Source organism: Opisthocomus hoazin, chromosome 18 (assembly GCF_030867145.1).
Source record: "Opisthocomus hoazin isolate bOpiHoa1 chromosome 18, bOpiHoa1.hap1, whole genome shotgun sequence".
Taxonomy (NCBI): Eukaryota; Metazoa; Chordata; class Aves; order Opisthocomiformes; family Opisthocomidae; genus Opisthocomus; species Opisthocomus hoazin.
Genome location: NC_134431.1, coordinates 110192 through 137066, shown reverse-complemented (window position 1 = coordinate 137066; position 26875 = coordinate 110192). Strand labels below are relative to the sequence as shown.

The window sequence follows — 26875 nt, the reverse complement described above, 5'->3', positions numbered from 1 at the left end:
CTGCAGGATGGCTGCTTCCTCCCTTCGAGTCCCATTGGCCATTTCACTCCTGGTGAGGGCAAGAGTCAGTGCTTGTGCCTTCTCTCTCCATTTGAACTTCTCTGCTTTCAGTCTGCTTCAAAATAGCAATCGGGCACTCCAATTCTTCCCCCTTTGCTTTCTGCTCATCTTCCAGTTCTTGGGTTAGCTCCTTCTGCTTTGCAAAGAACGGTCTCTCTCCTGGAGAACTCTCCCCTTCTCTGCTTCCTCTTTCTCCCAGTTCTGGAGTCTCTGGATTTGTTTCTGTAGGGTCTCCCTGTCATCTTTCTATCACAAAGCTGATGCTAACCATTTCAGGAGTTCACTCTGCCTCCTCAGTTCTTGTTCTCTCCCTGTCAGAGTCTCCTCTAAATACCTGACTGTCTCTCTGGTACTCGATCTCTTCATCCTTCTTTGTCAGAGTCTGCTGGCCATGCTGGAGATCTTCCCAAAGAGCCCTGATTTCTTCTTCTAGCTCTTTTTACTGTTCTCTCTCTATTTCCAGTTCTCTTTTCATATGACCAAGATCCATCTGCAGATTTCTCACTTGTGATGCACTGTGTTGTTCTAGCATTATTATTTTCCCCTCCTGGAATTTGATCTCCCAGTCTCTCTCCTCCAGCACTTTGCTCATCTTGCTGACGGCACTCCTCTGCATTTCTCGCTCCTTCTCCAGGGCTTGGGTCTGCTCTTGCTGGGATCTGATCTCCTGGTCTCTCTCTTCCAGGTCTTTGCTCATTTTGTGTACAGCAATCCTTTGTTCTTCTTGCTGCTTCTCCAAATCCCGTATCTCTTCTTGCTGGGATTCTATCTTCTGTTTTTTCTCTGCTATGTCCTTAATAGCCTGATTGAGAGTAGTTTTATGCATTTCTTTCTGCTTTTCCAGCACTCTCATCTGTTCCTGGTACAATGTCCTTTCTCTCTCTCCATTCTGAGGGTGACGGAGCACTGGAACAGGCTGCCCAGGGAGGTTGTGGAGTCTCCTTCTCTGGAGATATTCCAGCCCCGCCTGGACAAGGTCCTGTGCAGCCTGCTCTGGGTGACCCTGCTTTGTCAGGGGGGTTGGACTAGAGGACCCACAGAGGTCCCTTCCAAACCCTACCATTCTGTGATTCTGTGAGAGTCTCCTGCAAAGCTTTTCCCTATACGGCCTCATCCTGTTCATGCTGCAAAACAGCAAGAAAAAGATTCAATCATTCCATCTCGATAGGTTTACTGTTCGTACTAGATTTGACCTCCTTCTTCAGTGGTGGTCAAGGGCTGCCCCCTCTCTCCCTGCCTCTCAGGATGTTGTAGACCTTTCCTGCACCACCCTTTTGGCTGCATCTTTCCCAGCTTCCTCAGCCAGTCCTGTCTTCCTTTTTGCCCTTCTCTGAACCTCTTCTGGCTCTAGTGTGTTCTTCTGGAGCAGCCACCAGAGCTGCAGCCAGGATTTAAAGTCCAGACGGGGAGCATGATTTAGGCAGTGGTGCGATGATGTTCTCTCTGTTAGCAAGGAAGGGAGGAGAGAACCACCCCAACATTTGATTTCCCGTTTTTGGCGTGGGTTTTTCTGACCTCTACTGTGTAGTTTTCATGGCACCATCCTCTAGCACCCCACTGTCCCCTCTTGAGGGAGTAAGGGTCAGATCACAGGCGCCGTGCACGAGGCCGGGAGCGTCTCGCCACGCTCCACCCTGACAGCAGGGGTGACAGCGTGATACGGGGTCAGGGTAACAGCCCTGCTGAGTGGGGGTGCGAGGCTCCCCCGGCTCTGCACGGGCGCAGCGGCGGGGTGTGAGCGGAGGGGGGGTGGAGGAGGAGGAGGAGGAGGGCATTCCCAGGCTGGGGGCAAAAGCGAGACTGACTGCTGTCGGTGTGTTTGATCGTTCGGTTCAGTGACACCTGGCAAAGCAAGGCTTCATCACAATCCAAACACAACTTATCAATGGGATAAAGGATCTTGCAATAATTGGAGGTTTTCTTAATGCTTTTTGCGAACTTAAGGACTGTGCCCAACTGAACAGGTCAGAGGGTGAAAGCCCACCAGGAGATATTGCGATTCAATGTAAAGTTTGTAAATGTTTGGAGATGGCACAGAGGTCGTGTTCACTTTGCCGAGATGTGTTAATGCAGGTGCAGCCGGCGGTAGAAATCAGCGCGCAGACGCCGCCTCGTTGCAGGGTAAGCACATCAAGTACCAGACGATTTTGTCCCGCTGTTGGAGTAAAGAAGAATTTTCCTGTGGCGAGGCTGAAGTGGCGTCTGCTGTGCCACTGTCTGTGGCTCCCGCGGCAGCGGGTGGATTCTAAAGAGCTCTTTCTAGTTCGTGTGCCCCGAGTCCGGGAATTCAGGTTCTGGATGAAGGTCTCCATGCGGAATTGCGGGGGGTTTCTCCTCTGGCCATGACATGAAGAGGGGCAGGGTCAGATCTACGTGTGGGGCAGTGGCTGTGCTACCCCCCCTCCCGCTGAGGGAATGCCTGCAGGCAGAGGCACTGTGAGACAGACGCCAGACCTTTAACGAACTGAGAACGAACAGAGATGTGGGACAGGGCCCCACAACTGCCCTGCCAACCTACCGACAGCGGTCGGGGGGGCAGCGGGCACGTTGTCCGCCGGCGTCCCTCAGGGTTCTGGCCCGTTCGGTGGGCGCAGTGTTGCTGCCAGATGCCCTCCGCTTGCTGCTGCCCCTTTGCTGCCCACTGCTGCCCCTTTGCTGCCCGCTGTCTCCCGCCGCCGCTCCATCCCCGTCCAGCTTCTCCTCCGCAGGGTGTTCAAGCGTTTCACCACCCGGCGCACCCCCATCTTCCTCCTCTGCTTAGGTGGGACGCTGTCCCGCGGGGAGGTCTCCTGCGCCTCAGGGGTGCCAGCTGGCGCGGGGCACTTGGCCTGCTCACTGCCCACCTTGCCCGCCCTGGGCACCACATGGCAGGAGATGATGCCCGGCGGCAGCATCAGGCGGGTCAGAGCCACCCGGGGCTGCCCCCGCAGAGCCTCCTCCAGCGGGTCGGCCGTGCGGGGCCGATGGCGACGAGGGGCAGCCGCGGGGCTCGGCAGAGCACTCTGCCGAGGACCCTCCAGGGCACTCTCTGGAGGACCCTCTGGACGACTCCTCACGGGACTCCTCTCCACAGGAGACTCCAAGGGACCCTCAGGCAGCCCGGTGGGGAGGACCGCTGCCCCCCGGCCCTGCTCCCGCTGGGGTCCGGCCAGGGGGACATCGCCACCCCCGAGAACGGGTCGGCGTCCCCCAGCATTGCCCCCGCCACTTGACCCTCGAAGCGATCACCTTCTGCCCCATGCTAGCAGAGGCTGGGGGGCTGGTTGAGGAAGGCGCTCAAGTGGGGGCTGTGGGGTGCGCTGGGGACACTGGGGACGGTGTCCATGGTGTCGAGCCAGGCGAGTGCGTCAGAGATGTCCACAGTGAATGTCGGCTCGTCCGGAAACTGCAGGTTGTCCCCTGCCAGCTTGGGAAAGGCCTCGGCGAAGGTGTTCGGCCCCAGGTCGGGCAGCTCCAGGGACTTCTCCGTGCCTGCCAAGATGCCCACCCCTGCTGAAACAGCAACCCCAACCGCTTGGCCCCGGGGCAATGCGAGCTTTCCCGGGCACGGGACGCCCGCCTGCAGGCTCTGCCATGCCCTCCACACTCACCGTGGGGCTCTGTCTGGGTTCCGCCGGCTGGCGGGGGGGGCCAGCGTGGCCCAGGGGGGGCTGGTGCCGGGGACGCTGTCCTTGATGGCCACTGCGTCGTTGCCCGAGGCCTCCAGCGGCTCCCAGGTGCTGCTGGGCAGGGTGTGGAGCACAGGGAGGTCCTGCACGCAGTGCTGAGCTGTGGGGTACCGGCGCTCCCCGTGGCCACAGCCCATGGCCCCAGCTCCAGGCCTGGGGTCTGTTTCTGTGGTTTTTATCTCATGCCTTTTCCAGCAGACAGTGTGGTTCAGTTTGGCTGTTGGAAGGACCAGTGACTTTGCTGAACAGAAGCAAGTCTTTCACTACCTTCATTTCTAACAAACATATTTTGAGAGCACCAAGAAATTATTAACATCATACAATGACAGAAGTTCATATTTCTGCATGTGGGAGAGGAATTCCTCTTTAAAGTAAAATTTACTGAGAAGAAAAATACGCTATGTGAAAGATGCTGCTGTCTTTTTTGCAGACAGTAACATTATCGGCTTATTCATTTACTGGCTACAAATAGTCATCTGACGGCAGTCTTGTTTCTTTTCCATTCCCCAGATACATTTTAATGTTATTAATGTAGACGTGTACACATTTTTGTATAAAAACTGTTGCTGTGGCTTCCCTAAGGACCAGTTATGGTGTATTTGTCTCCAGTCCCAGCCACTGCAAACCCTGTCGAGTGTAATGGACTAGTTCGACCAAGCTGCTGTTCAATGCCAGAGCGCACGTCGCTGTGCTGAGTTCAGCAAAGAACTCTGGAAAAAGAGGAGGGAGAGCAAAAACATTTGGTTGGTTCTGCACAACAGGCACGTTTGACAGGCGAGGGGGCCGCCAGGAGCAACAACAGCGTCACGCTGTCCGTCGCCAAGTGCCGTTACACATTGTCGATGCAGAGAGCCCAGCACTATCAGAAGGCCGGGAAGCGTAACAAGCACACGAGGCAGGGCACGTGAGAGGAGAATGCATTCACACACGTGTACACGCACTGAACCGGCTCCCCAGGTGCTGGCTTTAAAAGGACGTCGAGACGCCGTGGTAGGTGGGCAAAAGTTTGGGTTTTCACAGCCCAGTCCCCGCCGCAGGCTTCCGCCAGGTGTGAAGCAAGCCAAATTCGAGTGTCTTCCCGAGCGATGCCCAGAAACACACAGAGCTGTCGTGGGACTGGTGCCTTTCCATCATCCGTCCTCAAGCCTTGGAGACATCATGATTTCTCAGCTGAACAGGTTTAAAAATTTGTACAACTTGCCAGGCCTATGTGAGTATTTACTGTTCCTCTGCACAGATCCACTCCCTTGGGAGTACTGACTACCCCAGCCATCGTTCCCCTACATTACAACAGCAACACAGAGCAGGTTTTTAATTCAGCCTTGGCTGAAGCAAGCTTGTGCTCAGGCTGCCTCCCACACGTTTCCCTCCATGACTCCTTCCTCTGGCTTAACAGCAGCATCCACCACTCCTTCTGTGTGACAGTCTTTTAGCAGCCTTGTGAGGACAGAATCCAAAACACTACACATGCAGTGCTGCTGCGAGCACAGATTTGCTCAGAGAACAGCCAACAACTGGAGGTACTTTATTCAAAGGGGACTTGCAAAGCCTTTTGAATTTCAGCAGCTGCCTCATTAGCGTGAGTATTTTTACAGCCTTCCAAAAACTGAGCCAGGCACATCGTGCCTATTCTCTTTTGCAAGTTTGCCAACAGATGGTGGCAATATATCCCTTTGCCCACAGTAGCTCACAAAACTTTGTGTTTTGTGACAAATGTCACTGCAAATGCCACATGGGATGGCAGGTTACAGACTGAACTGCACATACTTTAGGGCTTTTGCTTATTCACCACTGCTTGTACTACAGGACAATACATTTTTAACAATAAAACTGTAAAATAAAAAAAGTAGCAGCAATTTTAGGAAATGCTGCTGGCAGGTACTGGTCACGTGCCCAGCAAGGACTGGAGTTCAAATGCTCCTCAGCTTCTCTGTTACGTAGCACAGCCAGCTTCACTGTTCGCAAGGCAAAAATACCTGGAAGTCTGACAATCAAACTAAACTACAAGGCTACAGGCCAAAAAGCTGTTCTTAAAGAAGGTGAACCAACTCAGAAAAGCTAAGCGCCCCAAAGGGAAAAACAAACAGCAAAAAACCTCCTGTGCTTCCTGCGTTACCATGAAGCAAGGTGGCAGCTTTCCTGCACTTGATACCCTCATGCCTTAGCTCTTTGACATTTGAGGATGCCAAGACAACCTTTTAATTGGAACACTCATCAATATATCACCATCAAGTATCTCGGCCAATATGCCATAGCTGTCTATTTCAATATATTTCACGCTTTGATCTTTATGTCTGGTGTTTGCTACACCGAGTGTTCGGATTTAAGCAAGTACATACACAGAACGACAACATGTAAGACAGAAAAGCCAGAGGGCACAAACTTACCCTTATTCTCCCTGGCCAGTGCATCAGCCTGTTCCCACAGAGCGCATGCAGAGAGGATGCCAGCAGTGATGTTGACGTAGGAAGAGGTGATACTTGGGATGTTACAGGGGATGGTGTTCCCACCACAGTTGTTAGCATTCCATCCCGGCTGAGAACTCACAGAACTGGCCGGAGAGGGCTTTGGGGAAGACATGCCCGTGGTTCTGCAGAAGAAAGAAACACCATCATGAACGTTTAACGTCAAAATCTTGCCGCCAGACGATCTTATAGCAGGAGCTCTCTAGTACAATCCAGGCCTGCAGTGTGGAGTGGAGTGTGGAAAACTGAGACGTGTTCAGCTGTGTAACAAGTAATGGTCCTTGGAGTGCCAGGCCAAGATTTTTGAAGTGATTTGCAACCTAAGAACTTCTCTTGGCAATAGAAATTGCGGGACCAGACATCAGAAAGGGCCACCAATCCACCTTCCAAAATCTACACCTACCTGTGGAAGCTTTCACCAGATTAGCATAGTGTTTTTTCCTCATGACTTACAGTTCAGGCATGATGAAACTCCCCACCTATGGAAGATGGAGCTTTCTGACAGCGGCTCAAAGCAGCCAGGTCAGCCTACACAAACTCATTTAGAGCTCTAGGGAAGCTAAATGCGCTCAGCTGCCTGCCTTCCAGGTGCAGGCAGGCTTCATCACATCACTTGACCCCTCCACCTCAGCCAACCTAATTTTAGTCACTGGTATGAGAGGGCTTCCACCACACTCGCAGGAGACCATTTACTTCCCAATACACTATCCTGTGTAAGGTGGCAAAAAAATAACTGGAATTACAGCATCGCTACTAAAGACCAAACAACCCTCTCTCCAACGCAGAGTTTAGGAGGGGCAGACGGGGGCCGGGTAGCTGTATGCCACATGCGATTACCACGGCACACAGAAAAACTCTTCCTTACTCTTTGTCATTAAAACACAGGCCCAGTCTGCTGGGCGTCGGTTCAAACTGCTATGTGACAGCTTCCCCTCTACTTTTGCTGCCCCATACACAGCAACACTGCTGCAGATACATTGAAAGGACAACACGCTCAGTAACTCACCAGTTAGAAGAATGAGTTTCTTTTGCTTAATTGGTGACTCAGCTAAAGAGACAAATATTGAAGTATCACCTCAAAGTTATGCTACCACAGGGTGAAGGCATAATCCTACTGGGCGGCGGCCAGGGAGATGGGGATGGTATCCCGTTAAGTCTCAAGGGATCGCTAACAGAACACAGACGGCACCGACAGGGGCTCTGAAACAGCACAGTGACAATACCTTTCTTGCTCCTCTGACCTGCTTCTCTAGTGGAAAACTACTTTGCTTGGTACACGGTAACTCTGGACCTCGTAACAAAAGAAAAAACCCTTTCCAAAGAGAAAAGACAGGAAAGAGAGAGCAGAAACATACTCATGCCCCCTAACAGTATGATTTCAGGTGACAAGAAAGAGCAAGTGGTGAGGCACTCTCAAACGCAGCTTGCACTCAAATACTCCAGCTACTGTTTTCACTCACACCCTTACAGGCTCATTACAAAGTATGTATTTTTAAATCTTACCTTGCAATGTATGGAGAAGGTGCCTGTGTTGCTCTGGAAGAACTCTGCAGCGAGGAACAGAACCCTTGTTAGGTTTGGGCTGTCCAGCTGGCAGCTTAGCAATAGGCGTGCCCTACCTTGAAGTGGTCATGCAGGATCCTGGAACACTCCATTGCAGTGTCTCTTTTGTAACGAAACGTTGCCATGTGCAGAATGGACTGGGAGCGCATGCTGTGAACAGAAACACACCCAAGCATCAGTGTTGACACTCGCTGCTACCTGCCAAGCAGCCATCAGCCTTGTGGGACAGAGGCAGGCACACCCCAACTGTACTGAAAAGTCGGGAAAGCTCAGAACTTCTTCTCCTTCCGCTCATCTTAAAAAAAGACTCTGTGAAAACATCACAAGGGGAAAAAAAAAAAAACAAGGAAGGACCATGTCTGCTCTTTTATATAAACAGGTGCCCAACCTCTTCATAGGTGCCACAGGCTGAGGAAGCTCCGGTCCAGAAGTGCCTCAGCTATGTTCAGCTACAGCTTCACTTACACGGCTCAAACACTGGCTTCTGGTTTTGATATTGTGGGTTTTTTCCTTGCAGAACTCTATTCCCATTTAAATAATTTGTTTGCCTCTGAAAGCAATGGGCCTTTCGCTCTATCAAGTCAGACTCTGAAGGTGCAGGAAAAAGTTACGCACCATAACACGGCAAAGGCTTTTTCACGTGAAGATGCTGAGGAGTCCATAAAGGATTTCAATGTCATGATGAATCTAAGGAAACAAAATAACAGAATCTTGTCAGCCATCAGTGCTCTGGAGTCCCACTGTTTATGAAACAACAGTCCACACTGTTATCTCAAACATCGGTCCTAAGGTCAGGAAACCTGCCCTGAGTTCTTAGTCCTCACCCAGAGTGCTTTGTAGGCTTTTGAGCAGAGGACTCTGTCTCAAAATACCTTGTTTTCCATGCAGCGGGAACAGATGTGGCCCCTGATGCGACTCACTCTCCTCTTACACTGATTAATGGGCAACATCCCTACAAGTAGATGCCTCCTGTGGACCACCAGTGAGCCTGGGGCCCAGAAAAGGTATCCCCACTACTGAAGATAAACTAGTAATTCAGTTATTTCTGGACAAGACAGACATCTTAGTGGAAATGTTTCTTTTGGCAAAAAAACAAACAAGCAAATCTCTGTTTTGAAAACAAAGCAACATCATCATCTTGGAAATACAGTCCATCAAGACCAGAATGCAAACAATACATTTCAAAAAGTTCGAAGTCTACCACAAAAAAAAAACCCTGACAGCTTTTTCAGCTCTAAGGCAAGAAGTCAAACCAGCTCTTGAAAACACTCATGTAACCTGTTATTTCAATATGAATAAACTAATACCTGTCTCTCTTCTACCCAATCCATGGTCCCTTGGGTTGCACTGCCTGTGTACGTCATTCTGTCTACATACATCTTCAAGGGCTGTGAAACTAAATGAGGAAGGTTGCTAAAAGAAGCCCCAATAAAGGGTACAGGTAGAAAGACACATGGGAGAAACCAGTAAAACCTGCCTTCAATCAAGCTGCAAACCTTTGGGGCACTAACTGTTCTTCCACACGCTATACTGTTGCTTCACTTTTTTAAACTGAAATATTACTGAACTCACATGCAAAAGCAACTTCAGATCTGGATAAAGTAAAAACTCCTTCACGTCCTTGATTGTCATAATCAGTGTCCTCTGGTGTACCTCAGCTGCAAGGCTCAGATGCAGAGGAGGATGTGGTGCCTACTTCTCCTGACAAGCAATGCTGAAACATTTCGAAGGATTTTTCTCTGGTGCCTTGGGATGGTCTATCTGTCTCGTTCTTGTACAGTGACCTCAACTCTGCTCCACGGTGGGAATCCAGAGCTGCAGCAGCTGCAAATGCGCAGTGCAACTAACCCTTCCCCTCCAGACGTCCTGCCTAACCATGTCACTTTGAAAACTGCTTACTGGATGAGATCTATGGTGCCGCTGAATACGCTGTAAGTTGATTTTGGTGCTGCTGAATCCGATTCCAAGGCGATCCCATACTCAATGAAGGAAAGGGCAGCATCTAGGTACTGAAAGGCCCTTCCAGTCTTGTCGGTCTATTGGGAAGAAAATTCTCATTTTTAGACTAAGATGAAACCTGCTTCTCTCAGGGGTACCTGGATTCCTTTTTCGTCTCTAGTTAGGCAGGATCTGAAGAAAGAAAAAGATGCAAGCCAGGCCTCTGGGGGATAATTCAGGGGTTCTCAGCAGAACCCCCAGTGTGGTCCCAGTCATCCCAGCTTTGTGTGCTCTGGCTATTTTTATCTCTTCCTCTCGCTCAGTATTTTCCTTGAGTAATTTGTTATCTTCACGTTTTTTGGACATTATTGTCTGGTCTTGGAGGCCTGCCTTGTGAGAGGCAGGTGAGGCTTTGCTGCTACACTATTTCCTCAGTCCATTTTCACAGGTCAATGGCAAGCAGTGAATGTACATTATCCAACTGAGTCATAATCAGCAAAAAAATATGTTCATTCATGCACACTGTTAAAACTGCACCTAGCAGAGAAAGCCAGTTACATCTGCAAAGGACACTTCCAAGTCTTGCTCACCAGCAACATAATTACCCTCAGGATCCTGATGTTTCAGAGAAAACTGTCGTAAAACTAACTGTTCCACCTGTCTTCCAAGGTCTTTGTGACAGCTCTGCAAAGCCAGCAGGGTCTTCTAACCTCAGACAACATCAGTTCTGAATCCTGTTCTTTAGGTATCTTTATAATGAAGGGAAATGTCTGAACATTTGGCAAATAAGGACAGCCGCCCCACATATGCCTTGAACATATGCCAGGTATGGAGTACAGAAGTAACGTCAGCCAGTGCATCTTAGTCATATGCATGCAGGTATCACATCCAAATGCGAGAGCTGGTTAACGTTTCTGGCTCCGGGCCAAGGCTTACCGTTGCATCAGCTTTGTGCTTCAGCCTCTTGGCCTCTTCTATGTAGTATTCCACTGGATCCTGTCTGAATTGGGGACAGGGAGAGGAAAAACAGAGAAAAAGGGTAGGGTAATTATCGATTTTTCTTCATATCTAGAGGATGTTGCGAGTCCAAATATCCTGTTTTGGTAAGTCTGTTACAGCCTTATCAAACACATTACAACTATGATAGTCACTAAATGAATGTTGTCTGGATGTTCACAAATACACAGCAGCTGAATGCACAGAAAAACTGAATTCATTTCTTAAAAAGTGTATGTTGGAATAACATTGAAAACTTACATTTCCAGATAAAAAAACAGTGGAGGTTAGGCTACTATGAGGCCAGGTTGACTTCTTCACTCCCATGGGAAAATAGTAGTTGTGGGATCTCCTATCATTCCACAAGTACAATACTACAAATATGTTTTGATTGAAACATACAGTCAACTTTGCAGTACCACACACTCACCTCAAACCAAAAGAGCTTGCATTCAAGTTATCTGCTTACAAGAGGTATGGCCACCAATGCTTCTACAGGTCTTGGTCTCAATCAACATAAAAATGACAATAAAGTTGGAACACGCACGTTTCTGTGCACTGGGATAATCTAGTCACCAGGCAAATGGCACACAGCCACCTGTGCACTAACAAAACAGAGAAGTGGAGAGTCACGCCTTCTCAGAAAAAGTCAGTTGCCAGCCCAGCACCTCGTCACAGAGGAGTTCGCCGCTTGTCAAGAATCAGACAAATCAAAACCCATCACTTGTAGACAGGCACAAGACACACCTCCTTGCAGAGTTACAAAGCACCTGATTTCTAGAGTAGTTTTCCTCAAACTAAGAACTCTCGTAATGAGACCTTTGCTTTGTGGTGGGTGGGCTAAGTCCCAGACACGAGAAGGCAGTACAGACATCTCTCCCTCACTCTTTCCTCCCAGAAGTAGTGCTCATTAACAAGCAGAAACCAGGGTGGCTGTAGGGCCAGCCTTGCCTGGTGTTTTCAGAAAGTGCAGACACGGGGTGTAAAACAAAAACTTACTCTTCAAACTTCAGTTGAGGTCTCCTTGGCTTGGAGGTACCATTTGGGAAAGAAGGCACTGGGAAAGGATCTGTGACATCCCCTGCAGATCCCTGAAAAACCACAGAGCAGAGATGAAGCTGCTTAGAGAGATACATCTAAATCAATGCCAAAGCCTGGCTTTCCTAAATCGCAAGAGAAAATGTTTATTTTCCCCAGGCAATAGTCTATTCTCCAGGCTCTCCCTCTATGGCTAAGATAGCAGCAAGGCTGCAAGCAGCACATTTTTCATGGCCACTAGCCAAGGCAGGAACACATATTCATTCACACTTATTTCCAGCATAGCCACACAGCAATTGCTTTTTCTCCATTACTATCTACATTCTCAGGAAAAAGCAAGCAGTTAGAAGCCAGCTAATAGAGCATGCAAAGTCACAGAATCACAGAATCACAGAATCACAGAATGGTCAGGGTTGGCAGGGACCTCTGTGGGTCACCCAATCCAACCCCCTGCCAAAGCAGGGTCACCCAGAGCAGGCTGCACAGGACCGCATCCAGGAGGGTCTTGAATATCTCCAGAGAAGGAGACTCCACAGCCTCCCTGGGCAGCCTGGGCCAGGGCTCCATCACCCTCAGAGTGAAGAAGTTCTTCCTCGTGTTCAGCTGGAGCTTCCTCTGCTTCAGTTTGTGCCCATTTCCCCTCGTCCTGTCGCTGGGCACCGCTGGAAAGAGTTTGGCCCCATCTATCTGACACCCACCCTTGAGATATTTATAAACATTTATTAGGTCCCCTCGCAGTCTTCTCTTCTCCAGGCTGAACAAGCCCAGTCTGGCTTAACAAACACACACACCCCAACATCCTAGACCACACACACCCAGTAACAGCAATATAACTGAATTTTAGAACCCAAAAATGCAACAATCCAGCTGCAAGGATCATTAACAATTTTGTAAGAAAGTTATAAAGCCTTGTACCCAGGTTATAGACAAAACCACAGGTTGCTTGTTTCGTATCTTGAAGCAATCCAATCTTTCTTTGCTAAACACATTGGATTTTTTACTTCCAGTTGCCTACAGTCAGAAACAGTTACTGCCATAAATACTGCCATAAACATGATTCTGTTGCCTTTGGTGTTTACATTGCCACCCCTTCTCACTGCCTTTCATTGGTGAGATGAAAACAGATGATGGAAAGTCAGTAGAGAAGTTACAATGCAGGCTTTCGGGTTAGCAACACACGGTCACAGAGAGACTTAAAGGGGCAAAAATGCTTCCAAGAGCTTTCTCTGGTGGCTGGTTTATCTTCCTTCCTTTTTAATATCCTCAGAGCACGTTTCTAAAAAGAGTCACACAGCACCCACGGGTCCCAGGAAACATCCTGCCAGTTAGAACAGATACCTACTGCGATGCCCTTGGACAGTTCAGGGTGATTTCTCTCCACTTTCTTGTGCTTGGAGAACAAAGGATCCTTGTGGTTGCTCTTGCTCCTGGCAGTGTTATCCACGCCAGGCAGCTCGCCGCTTTCACTTCTGGGTCTCTTTTGGGCCATCTTGGTTGACTTTGGCTCAGGATGTGCAGGAGACATGGTCGGCAGTGGCAGAGGTAGCCGGAAATCTTTCTTCTGCATTTCAAATGAAGCTTTTGATGCTCTGGGAAGCGAATTCAGCAATTGTGATGAATGGGATATACATATAATGCAGGGATTTTTTAAAAAACTTAGTTACATCGTGTACCAGTTCTGCTGAAATTTCTCTGGAAGCGTGAGGTGACTTGTTAACATAAAGATCCCAGCAGAAGCAAAACAAAAACTTCAGGGACATCATTGTACATTAGGTACCACATCGTCCACTGCCAAAAACATACAAGCAAGTTGCTTTTCAAGTAGGAATAAGCCTCAGGACTTGTCCTTGGAGTAAAGACTTGCAACCAGAACATCAGGACGTTGCCAAAAAGGCACCCCTCTAACACAGCCCCTTTCCATGGGAAGAGGGAGAGAGGTAATTACAGTGACTAAAATCCCTGGGACAAATCACCCAACAAGGCACATGAACTGCAGCACTGCCTCTCTCTCCCCACTACAGTAGAAAATATCTTCTAGGCTCAGAGACGCTCACCCTCACACTTGATGCTGTATGTGCTTTGACAGAATTAAACTGAGTTGTTCTTTAAGACTTGCCAGCTGAACCAGACAACACTTACAAAGTTGAGAGGATTCAAGTGAGAGAGACTTAAAATGCTGTGCTTTTAAATGGCAGAGACTACGACATTTAATAATACAGTAACATATCAGATTTCTGATCATCTGAAGTTAGGATAGCCAGTGAACTTCAGCAGCTCTAAGCAGCACCGAATAGCTCAAAACCTAGTTTGTCTACTGCTCATTTCCATCATTTTTATTCAGCTTTTCAAAGTTTCCAAGAAAACACTGAGCAGTGAATCCCAACTCATGGGGTCTCAGTGAGAAGGCTTCATTCTACTGTGCATGGGACAGTCCTCTCCCCTCTTCCACAACCCACTTTTCCCACAGTACGGTCAGTCCCTGCAGGGAAGCAGTTCACTCGTATTGTCAAGACACAAACCTCAGCACTACATACCAATCCAAGCCAATACCTCAGATTCAAGCCACAAGCAAGCAGGAATTGAATGCAGTAGCCCATGACTGACGCACGAGCCTCCCCTGAGGGGAATGCTGCCCATTCGAAAACATGCTCTTGGAAGCATTCGCTCTATCAAAGACCTAGCCAAAATGCTGGTAGTACACCGGTATGCAAGTTATAGGGTAAGTTTCACCAGATCTACTAGAAGCACTGCAAATGCTATGCTGGAATAAAGAAGAAATTCCTGGCCACCTGAAATTCCAGACAGAGCCATGGTTCAAAAGGCATGCTGGTTGCGTGTCCGTTAGGTCACAGACAAGAAAGACAAGACAACAAAATAATTTTAGTGGAGAAGGGAAAATGCTCCCTACCTCTACCCACCTACACATACAAATTTGTTTTCTGGACTGGGCTTTGCACATTTCACCCCTCTACAAACTCGGGCCAGTCACAGTGAAAAGCCTGCTGGCACTACAGCATCCTGGTTCGTTTAGGGAAAGGGGGAGCTGCATAGCCGTTTGCATAGCCAGTTCAGCAGCCTTGCGTGGCAGCAAGGTCAGAAAACAGAGCTCTGCAAGATCCATCACATCCACCTCTGTGTTCTCAGCTGGGAGAAGACAGGTCCCACCTAGCACAGACACCGTGCGCACCAGCAGCCAGCTGGTAAGTGCTATTCCAAGCCAGTAACCAGTGACAGCAAAAGCAGCTGAAGGAGCAGACCATACTAGCATTAACATCTGACTTTTTTCTTTCATCAGAACCTGTGCAATTAAGAAAACAGCAACGATCACCAAGTCAAAATTTATGGACACAGTTACACTTAGTACAATATCCTTTCGCAAGAGGCTGCCAGAACTCTCCGCTGTGGACATGATGGCTCAGTCACGGGAACGGGAGCCATGACTTCCAGGCCACACTTGCAGCTGTTTCACCTGTTTGCAGTAGGAGTCTGAGCAAGCAACTCAATTTGTCTGCACCTCAGTCTCTCTGCAAAATGTGTTCTTATCATCTTCTCACCTTACAAAGAGCCTTAAATGCATGTCAACTATCATGAGTCTGATAAAAAGCTTTCTGCTGCTTCCCATGCAGTGAGAGCACAAACTTCCCCAAAATAAGCATGGCAGCAGAACCCAGAATGAGGAAGACATGGGCAAAGAAAAAGAAGTTCATAGAATCATAGAATGGTTTGGGTTGGAAGGGACTTTTAAAGATCGTCTAGTCCAGCTCCCTTTTTGAAAGCCTGTTAGGGCTAATTCCATTTCTCACAAAAGCAGATATTTTAAATGATACTTGAACTCTCAAGCCTTACTCACCTAGAATCATAGAATAGTTTGGGTTGGAAGGGACCTTTAAAGGTCCTCTTGTCCAAAGCCTCTGCAATGAGCAGGGACATCTTCAACTAGTTGGCAGGTTCTCTTGCCAACCCCTGAGACCCTATTGTGCAGAACAAGCATACGCTACTCCCCACAGAACAGCTGCCACCTCCTAGACCATCTAGGGCAATCATCTGCTGACAGACTACCACCACTGCAGTTTGGAGAAGAGCAAATGACTCCTGCATCCCAGCAGGCAGGCAGTCTACCACACTGTTTGCAACTCAAACAACGTACAAATTTTTTGCACAAATTTGTTTCTTGCATCTGGTCTGAAAGACAGAAGTGCAGATGGTTGCCTACCAGCTTAGAAGAAAAAGTAGTACAGGCACAACTGGCAATTAAATTTCTTGCAGCATAAACAGATTTTTTGAGCTGCGTGTAACACAGGCATCACAGCATGCAGCAAAGTAAGCTGCAGGGTGGACAGGTTCGTGTTTAAAACGGTGAAGTCTTCATTCTGACCTCAACCGTCAGAAATCAGGACAAATGCCACAACATTCAATGCTTTGGCAGCAGTGTAAACCAAGTATGGGAGGATGACCAGGCGCTGAAGCATCAGCTTACTCTTGAACGATTAGAACCGTAATCCTCAGCATTAAGAAGGGAGAGGAAGATAGGTGACACCCAAATATCACTCCACATGTGCAACAAATAAGAAGTGAATGAATTACATGCACATAGCCACGTGGGTGTTTCCAGGATGCAAGGACAAATCTGCAGCAGATGAAGTTTCAGAAGGCACATTGTTATAAGCAAACTCACGAGTATGATGACAGGATATACAGTTCCTCACCTTAAACTTTTTAAGAAAGACTCAGTTTTATGCATCTTTCTACCATCCCACCAACGTATACTCACTTCAATTTATTGGAGTCTTCGTTAGCTGAAGACTGCAATGATTTTGTTTTTTCTTCTCCTGATTTCATTTTCTTCTTATCAGTCGTCTCCTCCACTTCCCTCTAACAGAAAGGAAAAATAAGGAAAAAAAAAATCACTCTGGTTTCGAAAGTCCATGTAAAGTACAGACCAACACATCTAAACTTGATCGATTCCAGTTAAGAAAAAAAGATAAGAAGATACTGGAACCGACAAAGTAGAAACCCAGAGCACAGCGGATATGGGTTTCAGGCTCACTGACAAGTATCCTACAATGACATTTTATATACTTTTGCTTGGACAGATTAAGTATTTTGTATTGGCGGGGATGGAACTGCTAAACCTCTTGTTCCTAATAGTAACCAAAATGCTGCTGACTGCCTTTGCCGGGGGACTAGGTGACTCTTGACAGGAGAGGGAGATCTGTTTTTGCCATGAGGGACTGAGAGGCGCTGGAGTCCCTCACTGGCAAGAGCAGCTTCTTCTCCCTGATAGCTAAAGGAAGTTTCTCCTTGTGAAAATCTCTGACCACGACGGCAGGCATGTGGCCATTAGTCCCAGTGGGGGTTGTGCCCTGGCCTTGAGGCTCACTCAGAGTGAGATGCTCTTGGGCACTGCCCAGTAAAACATCTCTCATGACCTCGGGGTCGAAGAAGGGCTTGGCTTTGGTCTGGTGGGAGCTTTTGTTCTTTTTGTTCTCAGGCGGCTCTTGCAGTGCCAGCTTCAGGTCTTTTCTGTCATCATATTTTGGCTTCTTTTTCATTTTGGCTTTTGGCTTCTCTTTGGCAGACTGGTCTCTGACCTCAAAATGACCAGGGTCACTCTCCACCTTCAGGTCTCCCTTGGGCCCCTTGTGCACCGGGGCCTTGCCAGGCCCTTGGATACCCACAGCCTGCCTGGGTGAGGGCTCCTCGGTGCGCATAGGGGACTTCTGGCGGTTGTGTTTGGTCAGAAGGCGAGTGTCCTGAGAAGACCCAGCCGCTTGGCTGGAGTTCTTGTGATAAGGCTCCCTCGGCTCACCATGCTGGTGGGAGGAATTGCTGCTGACGCCCTGTCCCTGCTGCTTGCCCTCCTCACATCCATCCTCATAGGATGAGGGAGTCTCACTGAGACTCTGTTGGCACTGCTGGTGGATTCACCTTGGTTAGACAGTTGTCAAACTGCCACTTAGCAGAAGTTGGTGGGTTGGGCTGCAGACAAAAAGAGAAAGGAAGGATGCAAGACTGATGCCTTTATGGACTATTTCCATCACCCTAGCACAGCGTACCAGAATCCAGTAAAATTTCCCCTTAGTGTTAAAAGAGCTTGAAAGCGAAAGAGCATGAGACAGTGGAGGTGCTCTAGCGTGTGCACATCAACACCTACTCCAGAAACACAGACCTTGTTTTTGCACAGGGTGAGTCAAATGTGTTTGCACAGCACTCCTGGATTTCCGCTAGCCCTACCTGTCACTCAGTAAGAGACCAGTATACATTCATCTCACTTTGCCACTATCCAATGTCATTGCACAATCAGACAACATTAAAAAAAGCAGCAATTGTAAAAACAGATTAGGTGCTGTCCTTGTAACACTTTTGGAAAGTTATCTGCACACAGAACTGCTTTCTAAATGGACGAGGAGTTGTGCCAGCTACTACATCTCATGGAAGTCTGACAGGTAGGCTGTCAGGCTCCTGTGGTTTAACCAAAAGAAAACCATTTACCAAAGGAAATTGTATGGCTAGCACACCAAGTCCAGCCTCTTCCAAGTCCTCTGCTTACACAACCCAACACTCGCTTCCCACTGGGTCAAGCAAGGCACAAGCAATGACTGAGGTCTGAAGGCCTCTGGAGTCACGGTCAGATAATATCATGTGGTTCATACAAGCCCTGCCTAATCTAACAGTAGTCTAACAAATTACGAGGAAAGAAAACTCAGGTAGCCCTAAAACAGAAGCTGCAAATCAGGGACACGATTCTCTGAGGCCTGTTCTAAAAATAGCACGTCTGTGTCAGCATCACTCAAATGTGTACATTCTCTGGGCACCATCAGAGCACAGCTACGCTCCTGCCCTCACTGATTCTCCCCAGTCACAACTCTCACTTCGGAAAGGAGCCACAACTCTTCCGCAAAAAGAGAAAGCCTAATACATGAAAGGTTTTCCAAGACTAATGAATCCCTTCGATCACGATTTTCTTCTCTATGCAGACTCAACTTGCTGTCAAACATGTAGATAAACAAGACATGTCTTCAACTCTGTTTGAGTGAGTCAATCTAGAAACCTGGTTTAAAAGACAGAGTTTGGTTTTACCGTGGGTTTGTAAGTAAAACTGAACCACAAATCCATTATACTCTTCAGATAACACAAATCTGCTTTATTTTCATTGGAATTTTAACTTCTAACCCACTGAAGAACAATTTTTTGGTGCAACATTACAAACACATGGCCAAAAGACTTAGTAAGCTTTGGTTTATAATGTAGGCAGCTGTCAGACAGGGCCATACTCTAATCCTTTTCTAGCACTTCTACCATTGGTTATCTTGTTTGTGAACTACATCATGATGCAGGTTTTCATTAGGTTTTCCAAACACAAAGGATGGTAAGAGACGTTTGGTTTTGGTTGTTGTTTTTGGGTTTGTTTTTTTTTAAATAGAAGGAACTTTTGCCTATAGGTCTTAAAATCTGTGCTTTTGCCTGTGAAGAACTGACGATTAACAGAATCACAGAATCACAGAATAGTAGGGGTTGGAAGGGACCTCTGTGGGTCATCTAGTCCAACCCTCCTGCCGAAGCAGGGTCACCTACAGTAGGCTGCACAGGACCTTGTCCAGGCGGGTCTTGAATATCTCCAGAGAAGGAGACTCCACAACCTCCCTGGGCAGCCTGTTCCAGGGCTCCGTCACCCTCAGAGGGAAGAAGTTCTTCCTCATGTTCAGACGGAACTTCCTGTGCCTCAGTTTGTGCCCGTTGCCCCTTGTCCTGTCACTGGGCACCACTGAAAAGAGCTTGGCCCCATCCTCCTGACACCCACCCTTCAGATATTTGTAGGCATTTCTAAGGTCCCCTCTCAGCCTTCTCTTCTCCAGGCTGAACAAGCCCAGCTCCCTCAGCCTCTCCTCGTAGGGGAGATGTTCCAGTCTCCTCATCATCCTTGTAGCCCTCCGCTGGACTCTCTCCAGTAGCTCTTCATCTTTCTTGAACTGGGGAGCCCAGAACTGGACACAGTACTCTAGATGAGGCCTCACCAGGGCAGTGTAGAGGGGAAGGAGAACCTCCCTCATCCTGCTGGCCACACTCTTCTTGATGCACCCCAGGATTCCCATTGGCTTTCTTGGTAGCCAGGGCACACTGCTGGCTCATGGTCAACCTGTCGTCCACCAGGATGCACAGGTCCCTCTCCACAGAGCTGCTCTCCAGCAGGTCCACCCCAAGCCTGTACCGGTGCATGAGGTTGTTCCTCCCCAGGTGCAGGACCCTGCACTTGCCCTTGTTGAACCTCATCAGGTTCCTCTCTGCCCAACTCTCCAGCCTATCCAGGTCACGCTGAATGGCAGCACAGCCTTCTGGTGTGTCTACCACTCCTCCCAGTTTGCTGTCATCAGCAAACTTGCTGAGGGTACATTCTAACTCTTCATCCAGGTCGTTGATGAAGAAGTTAAACAAGACTGGGCCCAGTACTGACCCCTGGGGGACACCACTTGTCACCAGCCTCCAACTAGACTCAGCGCCGTTGATGACAACCCTCTGAGTTCTGCCATTCAGCCAGTTCTCTATCCACTTCACCGACCACTCATCCAGCCCACACTTCCTCAGCTTCCCCAGGAGGATATCATGGGAGACTGTGTCGAAAGCCTTGCTGAAGTCAAGGTAGACAACATCCACGGCTTTCCCTTCGTCTACCCAGCCAGTCATGTCATCGTAGAAAGCTATTAGATTGGTCAGGCATGATTTCCCCTTGGTGAATCCATGTTGACTACTCCTGATAATCTTCTTTTCTTCCACTTGTTTGATGATGGCCTCCAGGATAGGCTGCTCCATCACCTTTCCCGGGATGGAGGTGAGGCTGACCGGCCTGTAGTTCCCTGGGTCCTCCTTCTTGCCCTTTTTGAAGACTGGAGTGACATTGGCCTTTCTCCAGTCCTCGGGCACCTCTCCTGTCCTCCAGGACCTCTCAAAGATGATGGAGAGTGGCTCAGCAGTGACATCCGCCAGCTCCCTCAGCACTCGTGGGTGCATTCCATCGGGGCCCATGGATTTGTGGACGTCCAGATCGCTTAAGCGATCCCTCACACAGTCCTCCTCGACCAAGGGAAAGTCTTCCTCTTTGTAGGCTTCTTCTCTTACCTCCGGGGCCTGGGATTCCTGAGGGCCAGTCTTAGCACTGAAGACTGAAGCAAAGAAGGCATTCAGTAGCTCTGCCTTCTCCGCATCCTCCGTCACCAGGACACCCGCCTCATTCAGCAGCGGCCCCACGTTGTCCCTAGCCTTCCTTTTGCTGCTGATGTAGTTGAAGAAGCCCTTCTTGTTGTTTTTGACATCCCTTGCCAGCTTCAATTCCAGGTGGGCCTTGGCCTTCCTCGTCGCATCCCTGCATGCTCTCACCACGTTTCTGTACTCTTCCCAAGTGGCCTGTCCCTCTTTCCACATTCCATGGACCTTTCTCTTCTGCCTGATCTCCGCTAGAAGCTCCTTGTTTAACCATGCAGGTCTCCTGCCTCCTTTGCTCGATTTCTTTCTCAGGGGGATGCATTGCTCCTGAGCATGGAGGAAGTGTCGTTTAAAGAGCGACCAGCACTCATGGACCCCCCTGCCTTCGAGAGCCCTGGCCCACAGAATTCCTCCCAGTAGCTCCTTGAAGAGGGCAAAGTCAGCCCTCCTGAGGTCCAGGGTTTTGATCCTGCTTATCGCCCTGCTTCCTCCATGCAGGATCCTGAACTCGACCATTTCATGGTCACTGCAGCCGAGTCTACCTCCAACCTTCACATCCTCCACCAGTCCCTCCTTGTTTGTTAACACAAGGTCCAGCAGCGTGCCTTTCCTTGTTGGTTCCTCCACCACTTGCATCAGAAAGTTATCATCGATGCTCTGTAGGAACCTCCTGGATTGCGCCTGCCTAGCTGTATGGTCTTCCCAGCTGATGTCAGGGTGGTTGAAGTCCCCCATGAGAACCAGGGCCTGTGACTGTGAGGCTGCTTGCAGCTGCCTGTAGAAGGCCTCATCAACCTCCTCCTCCTGGTCAGGTGGCCTGTAGTACACACCCACCGTAATGTCACCCTTATGAGCCTGTCCCTTAATTCTAACCCACAAGCTTTCAACTTGTTCCTCATTTGCCCCCAGGCCAAGCTCAATGCATTCTACTTGCTCCCTCACATATAGAGCAACTCCCCCACGTCTCCTTGTTGGTCTGTCTTTCCTAAAGAGTCTGTAGCCATCTATGACAGCATGCCAGTCATGCGAGTTGTCCCACCATGTTTCTGTGATGGTGACCATGTTTCTGTGATGGCGCAGCAGCCCGGGAGTGGCGCAGCAGTTTGCGCAGCAGTTCGCACGGGCAGGGCGAGCGGGGAAGGCGACAGGCAGGGTGCAGCCGCCCCTCCTGGCAACTCAAGTAGTGGGCATCGCTCTTACAGGAGATATTCTAGCCATGGTTACCACCCGTGGTAAAGCTGTTGCTCGAAGGAGTGTGGGGACCCAGACGGAGGCCCCACGCAAGAACGCGGGTGTCCAGGTCTCTGGCTGCAGGGAGTGCCTGAGCCTGGCGCTCGTACCGGCGGACAGCAGAGACAACGGCTGTGTTCGGTGCGAGCAGGGGAATGACCTGCTCAGCCTGGTGGCAGAGCTGAAGGAGGAAGTGGAGAGGCTGAGGAGCATCCGGGAGTGTGAGAGGGAGATCGACTGGTGGAGCCGCACCCTGCCCTCCCTGAGGCCGAGGCAGCAGGAAGCAGCTCCACAGAAAGCAGAGAACCCCCAACCCTCTTGCCACCGAGCAGAAAGAGGGGGCCTAAGAGATGGGGGGGAATGGAAACGGGTCCCTGCTCGGGGGGGCAAGCGAATCTCCCCCCGGCCTCCCTCACCTGCCCAGTTGCCCTTAAGCAACGGATATGGGGCTCTGGAGTGTGAGGGACCGGCCACAGAGGATGTGGGTGAAGGTGAGGCTCCATCCAGGGGGTTGCCTAGAACGAGTCAGTCAGCCCCAAGAATTACGACTGCCTCAACTAAGAAAAAAAGGAGGGTCATTGTCATAGGTGATTCCCTTCTGAGGGGAACAGAGGGCCCGATCTGCCGACCGGACCCATCCCACAGGGAAGTCTGCTGCCTCCTTGGGGCCCGGGTTAGGGATGTTGCGAAGAAACTCCCTGGTCTGGTGCGGCCTTCTGATTACTACCCCCTCTTGGTAATGCAGGTTGGCGGGGACAAGACAGCAGAAAGAAGTCCCAAGGCCATCAAAAGGGACTTCAGGGCACTGGGGCGACTGGTTGAGGGATCAGGGGCGCAGGTGGTGTTTTCCTCCATCCCATCAGTGGCAGGGAACAGCACTGAAAGGCGCAGGAAAACTCACCTGGTTAACAGGTGGCTCAGGGACTGGTGCCATCAGTCAAATTTTGGCTTCTTTGATCATGGGGAGGTGTACACAGCACCGGGCCTGCTGGCGACAGGTGGAACTCAGCTATCTCAAAGGGGGAGAAGAATTCTTGGCCACGAGCTGGCGGGGCTCATTGAGAGAGCTTTAAACTAGGTTCAAAGGGGGTCCATCAGCTGTGGTCCGTAGGATATAAGCACGCCCTTCCCACTGGCCTGAGAATGTCTTGCAGGCTGGAGGAACTGTTTGAAACCAGGGGACATGAGCGCTTCTGCAGCAGATTTTTAAAAAATGCATAGTCTCGGTTATGAAACATTCAGGCACCAAGTTCTGTTTGTCTGCTTTTCCCAATAAAAGCCTCAGAAACGCCAGTGTAGCACTATCCAAGCCAAATTCAAGAGAAGCAAGTCTAAGCACATTCCAGACCTTCCTGCAGGTCTGATCACTTCAGCTGCGATCTGGGAGAAGCTGAATCTGTCACTGATGCACAGCAGCTGCAAGGAGGCAGGGGGTCCTCTACACATATCAGGAAACTGGTCTGACCCTGAAGCAGCCCATAGCCTCAGCACCCAGAAAAGCTGCACTGGCAGAGGTGGGCCCTGAACACCCCAGATAAGCCGTGCTTCTCATCTGGGCCTTGCTATGTCTCGTCAGTGAAGGCACTAATTCCTCCAGGAGTGCTAGAAAATGACACCAAAGGAGAAAGGGGAACACTTCAAGGTTACGCATGTAAAAGTCTAATTGTGCTGTTACTAAGGGTTCTTGAACTGACAAACTCTGGAAGGGAAGCAAAGGGCAAGAGAAGTCTGATGATGCAGCAGAGATGTCAAGGGGATACCTGAACAACGACAGTATTTCATCTCTCCTGTCCTGATCGTATTCAGACAGCAGAGAGTCTGAGGCAAGAGCCTGTATTAAGCCACCTCTGCATTTTATTTGCGCTCACCTGAGGCACTGACGCTCTCGGATGGTTGTTTGCTTCACTGTCACTCGAGATTCCCTCCATCTCTGAGTCTGAAGAGCTGTCTGAGTCACTGGTGCTCCCTGACTCCAGCCTGCTGGAATGTGCTGATGCCACACTCCTGGGCAGGGACTGTAGGGCACTCCAAGGCCACCATGAGATAAAACTAGAAAGCAGCATAGGTGAAGGTTACTTACTTGTTACAGTGACATGGCAGGATACAAACAAAAAACTGAAACCCCATGTTTTGGCACTGAGAGGAGAGGGGAGAAGGCCAAAGGAATACATTGCCATACTCAAAAGATAAAGCACCAGATCTTCAATTCCAACCCAGTCAGACAAATACGTACGCAGGATGCCATTGCTACGACGTGAAGCTGCATTTAGCCAACCAAACTTTAAAAAACAACTGGAACTGACAAGTGAAAGCCCCAATCCTCAAAAGAAAAATTTCCAATAAAGGCTAACAAGACAGAAACATACATTCCAGGGTGGTTTCTCTTTTTTGTATTCTCCCCCCTAATTATTCACTTCTTCATCTGTGTTACTTGGTCAAGGTGCTGTAACGGTCTTGTTAACAGCCATGTCAAGCAGCAGCATTTTTTGCAACACCCTCCCCTACCAGAAGTGTTTTCCTCCAGCACTGACAATGGGACCAGATGGAACTGAGGGAGAGCCATGAATTTTATATACAGCTTCTTTTTGTTTTGAAATTGGCTTACTGTTGGGGTCGATGTAGTTTGAGAGTTAGCATCACTAGGCCGCTTAAGCAAAACAGTTCGCATAGGCCGCTGGAAAGGGCAGCTAAGAATAACAATTGAGAAAGTTCTGATGGTGCACATGATGTGGGTTAGCAAAAACAAGATGTGTTCAAGGACGTGGAGGCGGCCTGTTGCTATTGGCGTTAGTGCATAGTTACCATTCGTAAGGGAATGTGGGGTGTGTGAACAGCGCGTGATTTATGTCTGTAGCCTATCCGAATAAGCATGATTGCGTGTGCAGATATGAAAAATGTATATAACCACGCAAGCAGACCAATAAATCGGGAATTGGCTGTGCATTGTATCAATGTGTGAGAGTCACTCCTGTCCCTGCATGGATGCTGAAACTCGGCAGCTTACAAAATCAAAATGTTGAGGGTTTTTTCTTTTGGTTTTTTTTTTGGTGGGTTGTTTTTTTTTTTTTTTTACTTTGAAAACTGTTTCCCAGTTTGTATGATTTGGAGGCAAGCTCCTTGCTGATCCAGACTGATATTGTGAGAACACTCTATTTCAACAGCTTGCAGAGATGCAGACCATGCCAAGAACTGGCGTGCCCTTCTGCAAGTCTGACTTTGTAGACCCTGTGCTTTAAGAATATAGATATCAAGGCAAAACTGTACGTCAGTGCTCTCCTCCAGGAAAAATTCTGGGCTTCTCCACCTCTCTTCCTCTAATGCTGGCATGTGTCTGTTCAGTCTACCTTGAATATTGCTTCTAACTAACAATACATGACAGGAACTGCTTACAATAAGCTGCCTTGTCTGGAGGAGCTGAAACAGCCTCAGTAAGTCCTTTTCTGTTTTCCACCTGCTTCCCTGTTTTGGGCTTCCTTCTGAACTAAAACTGGACTCACACCTCACCCATTACTACTACAACTGAAAATCCCATTAGCTCCAGTGTGATCTCCACATACGCTGGTGGAAGGGGAGAACAGGAGGGAACAGTTGGGGAATTACAATTCTGGTTCACAGGCAAAATCCAGCATGCCTGGATTATTCATTTCTAATTGGAGCTTTCCGTAAAACCCCACACAACTGAAGCCATTTTTGAACAGCAGCCTCAGGCAGCTAGAAACCAAAGCCTGTATCTACAAGAGAAACCAGGAACCCTCACCCATCTAACCCATATGTAAAAAGTAGTTTTGTTTTGTCTCCTTCTTTGGTCTAGCTAGTAGTTTGGTAACAAAACTGTACCTTGGAGGAGCAAGTGAAGAAGGTGGCTTTTCAACAACCTGTTTTGTTCACAAAAACAAAGAGGAGGGAGGAAAGGTTAGCATCAGGAACTCAGGACAACGCAACAAGTCATGATGATTTAAACGGATGTCTGTGTGCCTAGTGTATAAAACATCTAAAACTGACTTGGTCATCACCACTCCCTTCACTATTGCTGAGCTGCAGGTCGTCCTGGAGCATTCTGAAAGACAACCAGAAGATAAGTATCAGCCAAGGCAGACACATTTTCAAGCAGCAGACACTGAAAAAGGCTTGGTTTGCGCTTGCCAAAACAAATCAACAACCCACATCCTTTTTGAACATTCAGCATGCTCAGTCTGCTAAACTCTTGTCATTTACCCGAATGAATGATAAAATGGTAACACACAACCATGCTTTCCAACTCAGGATATTTTGTGATACAGGTCAGTATCACTGGCTGCCATCTACAACCAACCAAGGTGAAGTTCTGTGAGGGAAATGCTCCTCAACAAAGGTCGCCTAGCACACTAACACAGCAGGGCAGGGTAGAAGAAGTCTGATGCTTGTACAGCAAGAGACTAGCACGCTGTTAGCCTGCACTGGCTCCCCAAGGGGCAGAAAGCATCATCTTTGCACCAGAAGCTGTCCATGTTTACACACTCTGCTCGCAAGGGCTGTGAACATTTCTCCTGTCATAGGGGTTTTCTTTTTGCTGCTGAAGTCTCCTATCACACATACATAAGTAAATGCCAGCATCAAGCCTATCTCCTGTTTCTTCTCTACACAATGAACTTCATGCTTCTGCACATCTCAGCGGTAGCCGTAACATCGAGCAGTTCAGATACTCAAAGCAGTTTACAAGTGGGGACGCACGAACTCCAT

At 48.9% G+C, this 26875-nt stretch overlaps 1 pseudogene; it reads right to left on the bottom strand.

Moving 5' to 3' along the window:
* Positions 1-3184: 3184 nt before the first annotated feature.
* LOC142363571 (AF4/FMR2 family member 1-like) lies at positions 3185-26875 on the bottom strand (annotated as a pseudogene).